Here is a 13913-nt window from a genome sequence, read left to right on the forward strand (position 1 = left end):
GATCCTTAGTGCCGGTCCCCAGCCAGTATGGAGTAGAGTGGCTTGTTAATAGGTATGCTGGGAATCTAATCTCTTCTTCTGACTGGGAATTAGAACTCGTTAGTACCCCGACTGCAAAACATACCATGTTATATAATTAAAGCCAGCGTGCACTTGAGCTAAAATTTTACTGTTACTCTCATCTGCTATTTTGGGACTATCGTCGCCTGTATGGCCTTCTTGTACCTAATGGAGTAGAGTAACGCAGATGTAGGAACTTTATTTGGCTGCTGCCTTGGCCACAGTAGCTGGAACTCCGGCACACATTTGTCCCACCCTTCTGATGACATCTGGCATTGACTAATTTCTGCTATTTCTGTTGGGCTTTTGGTATGGCGTAGAAGTGCAGGAACTTACTAAATTATCACTTTAACACTAAAACTTCCGACATTTTGGTCAGAGGCTTATAAACCACAGGCACATTGGCTAAAGTTTTCTTTGATGAGCTGGCTCAGCAGAGCCAAAATTTTCCTTTCAGGTCTCTATGTCTGGGCATGCACAACCCAATTTTCATTTGAATTCTGAGATCGTGACCCTATTTGTGACACTTGATTTTGGGAGCTGATGATCTTGAACTAGACAGCAAATTTGAAAAGACTGTATTTCACCCAACCGCTCCACATTAACCTTTTCTCCTTTCTCACTCAAAGTGATTGTGCCTGTTTAGCTCTGCAGAATGGAGAAGCTAGCTCCATTTTAGTAAAATCTACAGGCTGATTAATACGAATCTGAGAGCTCACAGGAGGCAAAAGTTTTCCTTGCATAAACCACGCTTCTTATTGTTAAAATTGTTTACACAGAATCGTAGACTGGGCTGCAAATCTGGCAGAGATACCTAGGCATTTGCTATGCCCTCATCAAAAGTTGGAGTCTGCAGTTCTGAAAACTGATTTGCCATTCACATGAGCATGATCCACTTGTGGGGCCCTAAGACTAGTTTGGAATAAAAGTGCAGTCCCCTAGTCTCCAGCAGCAGTTTCACAAAGCCCATCCACACAGCATTACAGGCTCTTAGGAGTAAATATAAGTTTATACTTTCTGCCACCGGCTGAAAATTCACTGTGAAATAGATATAATGCATAAATCCTTCACAGTCTTAAACAATAAAATCTTCCCGGTACTCATCTAAAAGCTAAAATGGTTACTGCTAAAAATGGAACCAATTCACTTCCATCTGTATTTGTAGCATGACAGTTATTACCTGTAGTTCTAAACCATCAAGACACAACCTAGAGAGACGAGAGACCAGGATGCATACCGACCAACAATTTGTACATTAGATGCCAGACTGTCCACAGCATCTACTTATACCAAATGGGGAGGACACGCACCTTAGTGTTGGTCTAGCCACAACTTTACAGCAACAGGCTAAAACCTGACAGCTCTGATGAACAACGATGAGAAAAGTGTAATTGCTCCACAAACGTTTCTGTATCGAGCAGTTACTGTGATGAGATTAGATATGAGAAGCACATAATAGGTAGGGAAGCATACACAAAAGAGAGCATAAATCTGTGTGGTCTACTGACTAAGGTACTGCAATTGAGAAACTTTTTCTGTGATCGCTTCACGCGACATACAATGCCATTTCTTTTCAACATTTATAAATTCTTACATGGCTTCCTTTTACAGGTGAGGTAACACTGAGAGTGTGCCTTACGATGGTAACTGCAATGTAGTGCAATACAGATGAGGTAGCCTACAAATAGCTAGCCTGGGTAGCAGAAGCTAGCCCTTGTAGGAATGGAGCTCAGTAGAGCTATTTGGAGGAACAAACTTCCATGGCAGACTGAGTTGACAAGCAAGACTCTTTTGGACTTAGAAATCCAAGAGTGTGGGGAAAAAAAAGTGTTTAGTACCTAGGAACCAGATTATCAGTGCCTTGCCTCTTACGAATGGGAAAGGACAGTTCATAGAGCACATGCCAAGGTTTACTGAAGTCAAGAAAAACCATAAAGACATTTGACACCTTAAAGTAGTTACAATTGTGGAAAGTAGTCTATGAAGGAAATAAACCATACTTTTATTGAGAGGAAAGGTATATTATCCATATTATCCATATCCTGATTACAGGGGCGCTGAGGGGGAGACACAAATAGTCTTTGCGCTCTTTTGTACTCCCAGCAAGGAGTATAACCACAGCTGTTGGTTTTTCTGTTCTCCAAGCACAAGTGGTGATTAGTGACAAAGTCACCTCCAAATATTAATTAAAGGAAGCAAGGAGGCAGCAGTAGGGCTCTCTGCAATCTTGCACACACAGCGTAGCTAGGGATGGGACTGCAGGCTCTACTTTTCTATATGCTATTCCCCCAAGTTCCCTTTGGAAATTCTGAATTATTCAAGTCAATATACTGTTTGTATAATGTAGCTCATATCTGTCAAAATCTCTGTGTGTTTGATAACAAAAGGACAGGAGGAAGTGGAACTCCTTCAAATAAATACACCAACAAAGTGCTTTACAGAATATCCAGAAAACAGTGCTGGTTTCTTTCTGTAGCATTTTCATTATTTTTAGCTTTATCTTTCCATACTCATGACAGAGAGATTGCATTGCAACCCCTCGGCTCAGGTTAAAATGGGGAAGAAAAATATGAAGGAAAATATACTTGTTTTATGAGCTAGTGTTTGTCCATGCCAGGAGCGGTCTGATTTTAGAACTTGAAACCGCAGCTGTTCTTTCACACAGGAAGAGAAAAGTCTGAAAACTAACCAACCCAAAGAAAACTGGCCCAGAAATATGCCACTGAAAATCATGCCTATCTAACAGAATTAGAAACAGCTAATCTTCGTCATTAATTAATTGTCACAGAATAGATTACTGATATAGCCAAGATGAAAGCCTTCTGCCAACAAAGAACTGAACTACTTTTAAAGGTGAATTAAAGTGTTTTATTCTACAGGTTTTATTACCGAATTTTATAGCTCACTTCAAGCAACTCCAGACAAATGGACAAACTACCATTTAATTAATTGGGCCATATTTCACAAAGTCAATACAACAGATTTTTAGTTGCCTATCAGGTAGTTACATGTTCTTGTTGAATAAAAACAAAAATAATCCTGCAACTGACATCAACTGAGTAAAAAAAAAACTTACCAAAATGCATAACAGTGTTGTGACTGCCAGCATGACTGATAACCACTTAAATTGAGAATTTTCAGATGAGACTATGCTTAGTTTCAGTTCCTTTCACTACATGTCATAATTTCCATTTCCACTACATTTTTGTAAATGTACTTATTCACACCTCATGAAGATAGTTTCTACTGAGAGACATTTAAGGATGAGAGAAAGCCCTTGCAATGCATAAGAGATGGTATGGATGCATTTCCTTGTTTTCCTCTGTGTAGACAGCACGGGCTAGCTCCTAGTGATGCTAAGACTTTGTCTGTATCTAAAGCTTGTAGCACCTTCAAGTATGTCAGTCTGACTGAAATGGTACAAACAACCCTAGTGGTGATGGAGTTAAGCCAATACAAACATGTTTACACCAGTACAATTACCAGTATAATTTATGCCTATAATAGTAAGGGACAGTCTGAAATAATACAGTATCCTACGAAGTTACAAAAATACATAAGTTGATATGTGAATGTATTCATTACCTCCTACATATCTAGTTGACTTTACCAATGTAAAAAACTATGTCCAGCCCACCAGAACAAAACCAAATCAACAGGTCTGGCCTAAAATTGCCGTGGTGCCCAAAACGGCATGGCTGTAGATGAAATAAGGACCTCAAAGCTCTAAATAGCTTACATTGCTTGACACTACTAATACTTTGTTATATCTGCAGCTCTTTATAAAGTTAGAATTCCATGCAAACTACAAATGTGTGCCAATGATGAGTATTCACTTTCCAACAAATATAAATTGTAAAGTAAATTTAATAAATTTACTATGGACTATTCTCCATATAAGCTAGATTTGCTGAGGTTTCTCACCTGAAGGACGGTTAGGCTATTCTCAACTTAGAAGCAGCAGAAAAAAGACAAAACCTGAAGCTGAAAGCATACACAATATCTAGGTCTTAGCTGGTCCTGTAAAAATATCCCTGAATAAGGTGTCACCTCCATGTCTCCGTCTCCTTGAAAAGTTTTTCCAAGATTTTTTTTACAGCTCCTCCTGCTTCTCCACGCAGGAAATTATCACTGAAAACCTTCCTCTGACATCAGTTTAACAGTCCCTTCTCCCACTCTGTGTCAGCTGCCCTTCTTGCTTAACCATCGTAATTCAGTGGGAGTGATTAGATGCTTGGCACATTAGAAAATCTTGCTGCCTATTCAGCACTTAGCAGCCTATCTCAGGATTCGATATTATTAAACCTTGTCCTACAACAGAAACATTTAGCTTTTGCGCATTGCTCTTCATCCGTGCATCTCAGCCCAACGGGATTGCTGACAGCCATGGGAAATATTTACTCATCAGATCTCAGAATAATTTTGGAAAATGCCCAAGTGGCGGCCAACAGGTGAAACAGAGCATGGACCATACACGCCTGAAATGCTTAAAGATCCTTAGGAAGAGAATGACACTTAAATTCAGACAGATTTTCATTTCGAATTTCAAATCAATCTCCTAGATATGAATCAAAAATCATGCCACCACACAACTGCTCATACTTTCAAAGACACACCTAACCTACCTGGAAGTCCACCCTTCACAAGCTATTGGCAACTCATTGACAGGTTCAGTCCAGAGACAGGGCGAAGGGTGCACAAGCACATTACATTATGGTGTCCCGAGGCTTGCCTTTCTCCAGTTTGGCTTCTGGTCACATTGCTTCTGGTCACTTTCGAAGAGTGAATGTTTTTCTTTAGCACTTTAAACTGTCAGTCCCTTAGCAATCATTTGTCACTGACAGGTCTTAGCGTGTCTTTCTCATTCCCTCTGTCGCCTACTGTGAAGGCTCCTGAAGAGCTAAGGTGCCACACTGATCGACAGCAGTCCTGAAACCCAGGGTATTCAGAGAACAAGTCGCAGGAAAGAAGATGGGCCGAACACAAGCAGTGGAAAACCTAAGCTGGAGACTGCAAACCGATGGCAAGTCTGAGAACACTTCCCATTATTTCAGGAGGTCACGTGCAAATTGCTGGCAAAGTCTCTTCTAACCTGTCTTACGTCTGTCTCACTCATTTTGAAAGCTGTTTCACAAAATAACAATCTGCCACAAAAGCTGGAAATGCTGTTTTAAATACCTTTACATTCTTGAATTAAACCAAGCGTCATGAAAGCTAATTTCCTTCAGGATAAAACCAGAAACCTTTCACGTTGTGGATCCTGCAGAAACTCTTAGCAAATTAATGTAATCTTAACTTTCATAATATATCCTTGTCAAACAGGACCAGGAAGCCTTTCAGTTATCCTTATCACATATCAGCAATAACCAACAGACGTTGAAAGTTTCCAATTAAAAAAAAAAACCAAACCAAAACCACAAGAGAAGCTTATAAATAATGAATGAGCAAAGCCTTTTTCATGAATTTCTATCCACTTGTAGGCAACCATTGCTTTGTTTAAAGACAGAAATGCTGAGATTAAGAATCACAGTTCAAATAAGGAAGAAAATGTCAGGTCAGATAGAAGATTATTCTTCAGCAGAAGCTGCCAGAAAAGAATGAATCGAGGAAGAAAAATGTTATCTTTGCAAGGATTTGGATTTCCACAGATTTTACACTTGTAATTAGGAGTTAAAAATCAGGTTTGCCCAAAGAAATATTACCTTCATCCTTAACTCCTGCACAACTATTTCCTTCATTTGAATTTCTTGTCTAGCATTTTATTTCTGAAATCCTGGATCCCGATGCACACAACATACAGGAAAGCAGTATATGTAGCAAGTGCTAATTACTCTTCATAGCCACTTCTCAAGTCCTATCTTTCATTCATCCATAAAGCAAAAGAGACAGAAAGGTTAAACCAGCCAAAGGCCAAACAGTGTATGTCAGCCTTAGAGTCAGGATAAAAGCTAAGGAGTCTTAACCCTGGGCTTATTTCACTACGTTAGTAATGGTATTTAGCCAACAGGAAATAGTAAGCAAGCAGCACATAAAATGTCATTAAGTATTCTGAACTCATTAAAAAAAATCTGGTTGTTTTATAGCCCATGAAGACTTTTCCATAAAAAGTTCAAGCATCTGCATTTTTAAAAGCTTATCAAAATTAAATTTACTGATTCTTTTTAACCTTTGTTTTTAAATTCCTGATTTTATGTCTGTCTCTTATTTTGCCTGTTAGACTGGGTTCTAGCGCTGCATAAAAATGAGGCAATATAGTTCATGTGGATTTTTTACCTTAGGTATTTATATATTATGTATCAGAGGGCTATACAAAGAAATAAAAGAAACAAAAAATAATGACTTTGAGTTTAAAACAATTACTTCTTAAAATCTTCATTGTTAACACCATCATTATACCTTTCATTCAGGAAACTGAGAAAGTTATAAACAAATATACGATAACGAAGGCAGATTATCTGTGAAGTATAATGACTGGTGTGATGAAGCAAGTGTAGAGAGCTTACATTAACTCTTCTAAAAAGAAGTTCCCGATTCTTAGGATGTTTAATAAATACCTTGATAGTTTGAAATGAGGTTGTATATGAGATCACACCTTTTTTGGTTTTAATACTTCTAGCATAAAATCTTAACTGAGAATCATAATCAACCTCATAACCACTGAAACATACGTCAGTAATTTGAATTACCTTTAACTCCATTAAGGAAGTTAACAGATGCAAACAAATATTCAAAGAATAGGTACGCTATGATTATATTTTAGAATCACACAACTGCATCATCTCAATCCAGCTAAGGGTTTTCCTATTCTATTATTCATCTCTTTTATGAGTTGATTAACTTTTCAGAGAATGAAAATCCTCATCATTCTGAGAGTTTATTTGCCAAAGCAGATTATCCTTTGAAGTCATACAGTACTTCAGAGTGTAAACATACATGTGTTTTTTAATATTAATATTTGTCTAAATGTAACATGGTCTTTAAACAAAAATTGATTTTTATTTCACTCATCATTTGGAATCACCTCTCCCTAGCAGAGTCCAAAATCGGTGTGCTCTTCCTGACCCAGAAATAGCATTGCACGTGTGAAACAACAGGCAGCCACCATGAGGAGGAATTTTTCTCAATTATTAAATTACAGCACAACTTTATTAATTGTTGTGTGCCTTTAAGTACCTTTACTCTCATACACGAGTCCATTTTCTCCAGTGGGTGTGCTAGGAAATCAAAGTGTGCAGACGCGCAGGCTTGGGCTGGCTTCCCGGGAGACCTCCCAGGAGCTCCCCGGGTTTGAAGGGCCGTCCAGACAGTGACAGGTTTGGACACGGATGCCACTGATCTGCAGAGAACTCCCCCTGGCAGCAGCCCAGGGCCCAGCAGCAGCCCCATCTGTCAGAGTCTCTCCAGGAGAGGGGCAGCTGAAGCCAGGGCTGCTCAAGGGGTGGAGGTGCCAGTGAGAGAGGCTGTGGCCACCTTTTGTTGCCTTTTGAGCTTGATTTCAGTGTGCTGAAATATCAGAGACCGTGAGGCACGATTCAAGATATACCATGATACTACACTAATTCGGAGATAAGGGACAGCAAACCATAGGATGGCAGTGTATCCATTTTGACAACCTATGAGACTTCCAAAGAAACCCAAGATGACAGAGCAGCAGTGTTTCCAGATCTCTTATCCAAAGGGAATAAATGCAATTACTATCTCTCTGGTGCCCTGGAAACTGAGTAGGCACAGTGTGCACTATCAGGAGAGCCTGGCAAAAGAAACATTTGAATCATTATCAAATTACCACAGAATGTTTTTTTTAGTTAACGCAAAAGTTACTAATGAATTTAAGTCAAATTCACCAAGTGGTGTTATTTATCTGGGAAAGAAAAAAATGGGAATAACACTGCTGTCAGTCTTTCCTGACTCACCAGGCTAAGGTTCATCTGTGGCCAAAAAATGCAAGACACCCAAGACTATTCCCGGCTTCCATCATTTGCATCTGCTGGGTCAGCGTTTAAGCTTTCCGTACAAACCTGACAGAAGATGTGACTGGCCACCACTGGGGGATGTCCTGACAGGAGATACAGCCCTGGGGACTTGGGAGACCCTGACTGCAGCCCAGCTGCACACTCCAGTTGAATCAGACAGAAGATCAGGGTTACTTTCTCCTCCTCCAGTACATTCAATATTCTAGCATTCAATTTGATTTTCTCATTGATGCCCTAAAGAAGTATTTCACTACACTTACCTAAACACATTACTTACTTACCCAACTGAAATGTTAAATTCAGTTCAATATGGGGTATCGCTTACTTTTTTTTTTGCAGTTGAGAAGACAAAAAAGCCCAACACATCAGTTACTTAGAAAACCTTGGATCGTTCCCTCTTTCCCCAGAGAGGCTTTTTCTTGTCAGCGTGGTGATGCACAGCACAACCATTGACAGCAGCCCCAGTCTGTGGACAGATTCAGCCAACCTGAACAGTGCCACCAACTCTCTGCCACCGTGTTTTCGGGGGCGGCTCGGATGTACAGGACAAGCTGCATGATGCAGTCCTCCTTTGGAGGGTTGGGTGGCCCTTCCTAATTTACCTCATAACCAAACTTAAATGCACAACGTGACAGAAATAAAGATGTCCCCGCCACACAAGACGCACGCTTGGCCAGAGGACAGGAGCAGGGCGGCACGCCAGCTATTGCACAGACGTGACGAAGCGACCGAGCGCTCCACAAGAAGGTGGTTTTCCCTCCACCTAGCAAGGCACTCCTGCCTTCTGGTGATCTCACACCAAGCAGGGGCAAAACAAAGGCTCCCTTATGGCACACCTGGATGCGTACCTATGATTAAAGGATTAGGGCCTTCTCTCGCCATCTGTTGGGGTTGTGCTTCTGCTCCCTCGGGAGGGGAGGCCTCACTCAGGACATGCCCAGCGGCCCTGCCGCAGGCTGCACCCGGTCTGCTCCAGCTGAGAGGTCAGAAACCGAGATGCTCTGGCTTCTTTCTTACACACTGCACCCTTAAACTTTTTCAGAGTTAAGAGTGCATTATTTAGAGGTTAGAGTCTCACAGTTACCACGCCTGAGATGGGAAGAGAGCAGCAGCTGTTGTGCATATTATGAGCGTTGGATCTGAACTGCTCACTATGTCCTTGAATATCCACTCTTGCCATTATACCAGGTGGCCTGTGAAAACACTGTAGCACATAAAGAGCTTTGAATATCTTCTTCATCATTCGGGGTCAAACCCAAAGGCAGAATTCCCACTGCCCTCGTCCTAAGATACAAAATAAGATAGCTGAGGCTGTGCTGAACACATTTATACAAAGCTGCGAACTCTGTGCTCTTTTCTGTCTTGTAATTTGTATGGTAACTGCCAGGGTTTTTTCTGCTACAAAAAAGCCAGTTTTGACTCAGCCAGGCTGGCTTATTCCAGATACTTTATGCAGGAAGAGTAGGGGAAGCATTCCAGAAAAAAAAAAAAAAAAATAGAGCAACAAAGAGCCGACTTGTGTAACAACCTGCATCTGCAAGTGATCCCCCGCCGAGATACAGGGGAGACTGTAAAGGCACCCAAGTGGTGATACTCCCCTAGGTCACTCTTCCATGTTCCAGTGTTGAGATGAACAAGAGCGCTGTCACTCACAGAAGCCATCAAAAGCCACAGACATTGAGCCTTTCAAGCTCCAGCCCTCCCTTGACAATCAGCTCCCCATGCAGAAGCCTGGCTTGGGGCTGAGAGCCACATGGGACCACAGACTGTATTTCCCTATCCCCATCAGGGACAGGCTTGTCATTGCTACATTTAGGGACTGCACACCAGGGAGTGAGAAAACAAGAAACGTTACACAAGCCCAGGGCACCCATCAAACCCAAGAATGATTCACTGATTCAGAGGGTGAGAAAAGTGTCTTTGAGGGTGCTACTTTCAATGTTTTTACAGGCAGAAGTGGCTGCTGGGAATTTCCTCTTCGCATTATGTGTTTCTTGCTTGTCTTCTAGGCGTCATAAAAGGCTACCTGAGAAGTTTGGGGCACCCAGCAGGAGGAGGGGTGCTGTGAAACCATAAGCACACATGTGAGGAACCTGAAGCCTGGGGCACTGGCCAAGGGGTGCAGGTGGTGAGGCTGTGCAGCCCCGTGCCTGCAGGCACTGGAGGACATGAAATCTCTGTGCGAAATATTAGCAGCTAGAAAAAATGACCATGCCGTACTCAGTTCTCACAGGCTTTAAGAGACAGATCCAAGAGATGGATCCACTCATGGAAGACTGGTGATCTGCAAAAGAAGCAGTGCATTTTCAAAAACCAGCATTTGAAATGTTCTATGTACCAGCCCAGCCCAATAGGCCCCTGCAATGATATTGCTCACTTTATGAATTTCCATTTGACACCCTTTCTTTTTTTGGATATAAGTGTACCTGAATTGTATGTCAGGATGAGGCCAAAACAGTTTTGAAAAGTAAGGTGGTAGTAACAGTCAAATCAGAATTTAACCCACCCTGATACACATTTTTCATGTTGGTAGAGCTGTTTGGCTTCCTCCAGTTGCTACCAGTCCATTTTAGTAGGATGCATTCTAGTCTTAAACTTCAAAATTTATCACCACTACTATTTCTTTATCTTTCCTTTAAAATTCTGATGGTGTTAAAACTTACAGGAAAAAAACCCCAATAATATTTGCAGAAGAAAGCTCATTCAGGAAACTATTTTGGTTTGGTTAGATTTTTTTTTTTTTAAGCTGTAAGCTGAGCTTCTGTTCAAGAGGAATGAAGCATGCTCCAACTGGAACTTGTTAAAAGTCAAAGTTCCAGAGAAATAACTCCATTTCCCTGCTACTTCAATGAACTTCCACTTGCTTTAATCTGCTTCTAGTAATTTCTTTGTATTACTAATCCACTGTAAAAAACAGAAAGGAGGAAAAAGAGCCAACAGTGATCTCCTCTCAATACTAATTAGGAACAACACATATTTTACTAAGAGTAAAGAAAGTGGTTTAGAAGACTGATTAAGATAGAAAGAAGAGTTTTGAAGTGATAATCCCTGATTTTATCTTCAGTGATTGCTTCAAAATTTTCCTAAAATATGGTATGCTTCATTGTTGTGCTGCTTAATTTTCAATTCTGATTTATTTTTCTTTTTATTTCTTCCTCTGGAGTTTGAATAGCTACAGAAAACAGGCCTGCATTAAGACAAAAAAACCTCCAATGGAAAGCTACAGCCATTAAATTATAATTACTCTAAATAATAAAGGATTTAATAATTAATATAGAGCAGTTATATAATACACCTGACAGACAGCTCTGGAATAAAGTTGCCTGGCAAAGCACAGCCAGATCACACAAGCATTTATGCATAAGCATAGCTTTGTTTTTGTGCATAACATTAAATACGCTCATCTAAGAGTTTCCAGAATCAAAAGTGATATTTTAGGTGCTGAGAGAAAACAGTTTGACAAACCACTCATAGTTTGAAAGAATCTATTCTGCCCAGAAAATTGATAGCATACAGCCATGAGGATTTTAGTTTGAACATTAACTTGTTACAAGAGGACAGGATTTATGCCTGTGGGAATGAAATATAATATAAGGCAAAAATCCTTGAAAAGCTGATTAAAATTAGAAAAGCAGAAGTATGCATTTTTTTTCTCATGTATCGCTGTATTGCAGTATGACAGTGAAGAACAGTAGGGACTTTACAATTGGCTGGGCATAAAATACTAGATTAAATAACCTCTGTAGATGCACAGAACTCTGGAAAACCAATGTACAAAACTAATGTGATCAGTTTTTCATTACAACTGGAATCAAAACTTGAAAAATTCTAGTGTTTCAAATGGGAGGGATATTTGTCTCCCTGTTCTAGCATAACATTTTGCCTTTTGCCTGAGATAATGTTAAAATTGTAGATGCATGCTGAGTAAAGAAAGCTGAGGTTTGTCTGGAGTATGAGAGGAACTCTGGAAGCAGGAAATGCCAAAAACAGCTTCAAGAAAAAAAATATTTCAAAAATCTTTCCCCTGAAACTGTTAGCAAAGTATTACCATAAACTATCTATCTACCAAAGTCAATTGTCCCACGAATTTGAATTATGACAAGCTTGAAAGCCAAACCCACAGTGATTAAACTGCGGGAAGGGGACTGAAATCTTACTTGAAGTAAGTGAGTATGTCTCAGTGCATATGTAGCTAAGCAATCGCTACCAATCCCTCACTAGTTACAGCATTCGATGGAAATTCAACTTACAGAATGCTTCCAAAAGAAAAAAAAAGATTGACTGGAGCAGAATCATAATCTATCTATCTCACGTGTTTTAACAGTTAGCAGAATTATGAAAATCAAGCACTTTACCTATTTGGCCATAAAACTTTAACCCCCCCAAATTTTAAGAACCTCAGTACAAAACTATATTAGAAAAAGACTACTTAAACTTAGGGACAGGTTTTGTCTCTTCACCTTGTACACAATTACTTCTTACGCAATAGTCTTTACAGATTAATGGGAGCTAGCAATGCAAATCAAATGCTCTGACTAACTGCTTTTCAGCATAAGATGTAAAAATGTTGTCTTGATTCCCCGTGTTTTGGGTAGGTACAGAAAAATCTAGCACAAATGTCTTGTTTCTAGATTGAAATAACTTTGATTTAAGCAAGAACAATAGAATGTAAGGTCAAAACTCATGAGCATTCAGCAGCCAGAAACATGTGAAACATAACCTAGAGAACCAGTCATACTTCTTGTGTGACACCAGCGCCTGGATCCTCACTTGCATATTTGGAAACCTGCAGTCCCCAAATGCCTTTCCTCATTCCTTACTCCTGATGCCCTCCCCACGTCAACAGTGTTACTGTCTCAGCCTCTAGAACCTCCTGACTTTCTCAGAGAAATGGAGATGTCTTGGTCTTCGTCCTGATAGGACCAGGACTAGGAAAGAGAAGGGACAACAAAAGTGCCAGGACTTATGGCACGTGTTGTGTGCCATAAACACATGCTAAGACAGTTTGCCTGTGCCAAAAGCCCACCCTGCTTAAATCACTTTCTCACTCAGCTACCCCACGTTACTCCTCATTGCATCAGTAGCATGTGTAAACATGGGGGAAAACACAGCTGCTGAACAGAACAGTGCTCTTGTGGCATCCTCCTCTGCTCTGGCCTTGCTGCAAGAGGAGTCGCTGGCTCCTTTTCAATCACGCCATTCACAGGAGAGCACTGCTGTTTGGCAGCGCCCCTGTTTCCCACGTACGCCACCAACACTGCAGCTTGCTTGGCCTTGTTCTGCTGAAGAATATCTGGCATGCAGCAGCAGATGTATTCCTAGAAATGGAAGTTTCTTAAATGGGAAATATTCTGTAACTTCCACAGCCTAATATAGGAGAATGTTTCTGCAGGTGCTTTTTGTACCTAAGCTGTAGAGGATACCAGTCTTGCAATTCATGCAACCAGGGTGAAAGTGATTCTCACTTCTGCAACCAATATTGAGACCATGTCAACCTGCTGCATTGCTCGGCTTCTTTCTTTCCTGTGTAGCATGCCCCCAGTCGCCCCGGCAGATTTTGACGGTGTTGGTTGTTTTATTCAGAGATAGCACACCATAGGTTTTCTGGTGTTGCTTGTGCATGTATGTGGGAGGGATGGTGGAGCTACCATGAAAATTGTATGGGCTCTTCTGGACTAGCCATTAACAACACAGTCCTTTCCAGTTCATGCTCCTACCATCAAAATATTGACTCCCTTCACTGCTTTGTCACCCCTCCCCCAAATATACCAAAAATATTCTGTTCATATGGTAATATACCTCAACCATCCCTAATAAAGCCTACAAAAAACTTAACCTTTGCCAAAATTTCATCATTTTTCATTGTTTGTTTTTAAGTTT

At 40.6% G+C, this 13913-nt stretch overlaps 1 protein-coding gene across 1 annotated transcript in view; it reads right to left on the minus strand.

Moving 5' to 3' along the window:
- GABBR2 (gamma-aminobutyric acid type B receptor subunit 2) overlaps positions 1 to 13913 on the minus strand; it is a 400562-nt gene that overhangs the window by 178737 nt on the left and 207912 nt on the right. The gene's annotated exons all lie outside the window — the stretch shown is intronic.

The sequence above is a fragment of the Egretta garzetta genome, unplaced genomic scaffold, assembly GCF_000687185.1.
Source record: "Egretta garzetta isolate BGI_Z169 unplaced genomic scaffold, ASM68718v1 scaffold88, whole genome shotgun sequence".
Lineage (NCBI taxonomy): Eukaryota > Metazoa > Chordata > Aves > Pelecaniformes > Ardeidae > Egretta > Egretta garzetta.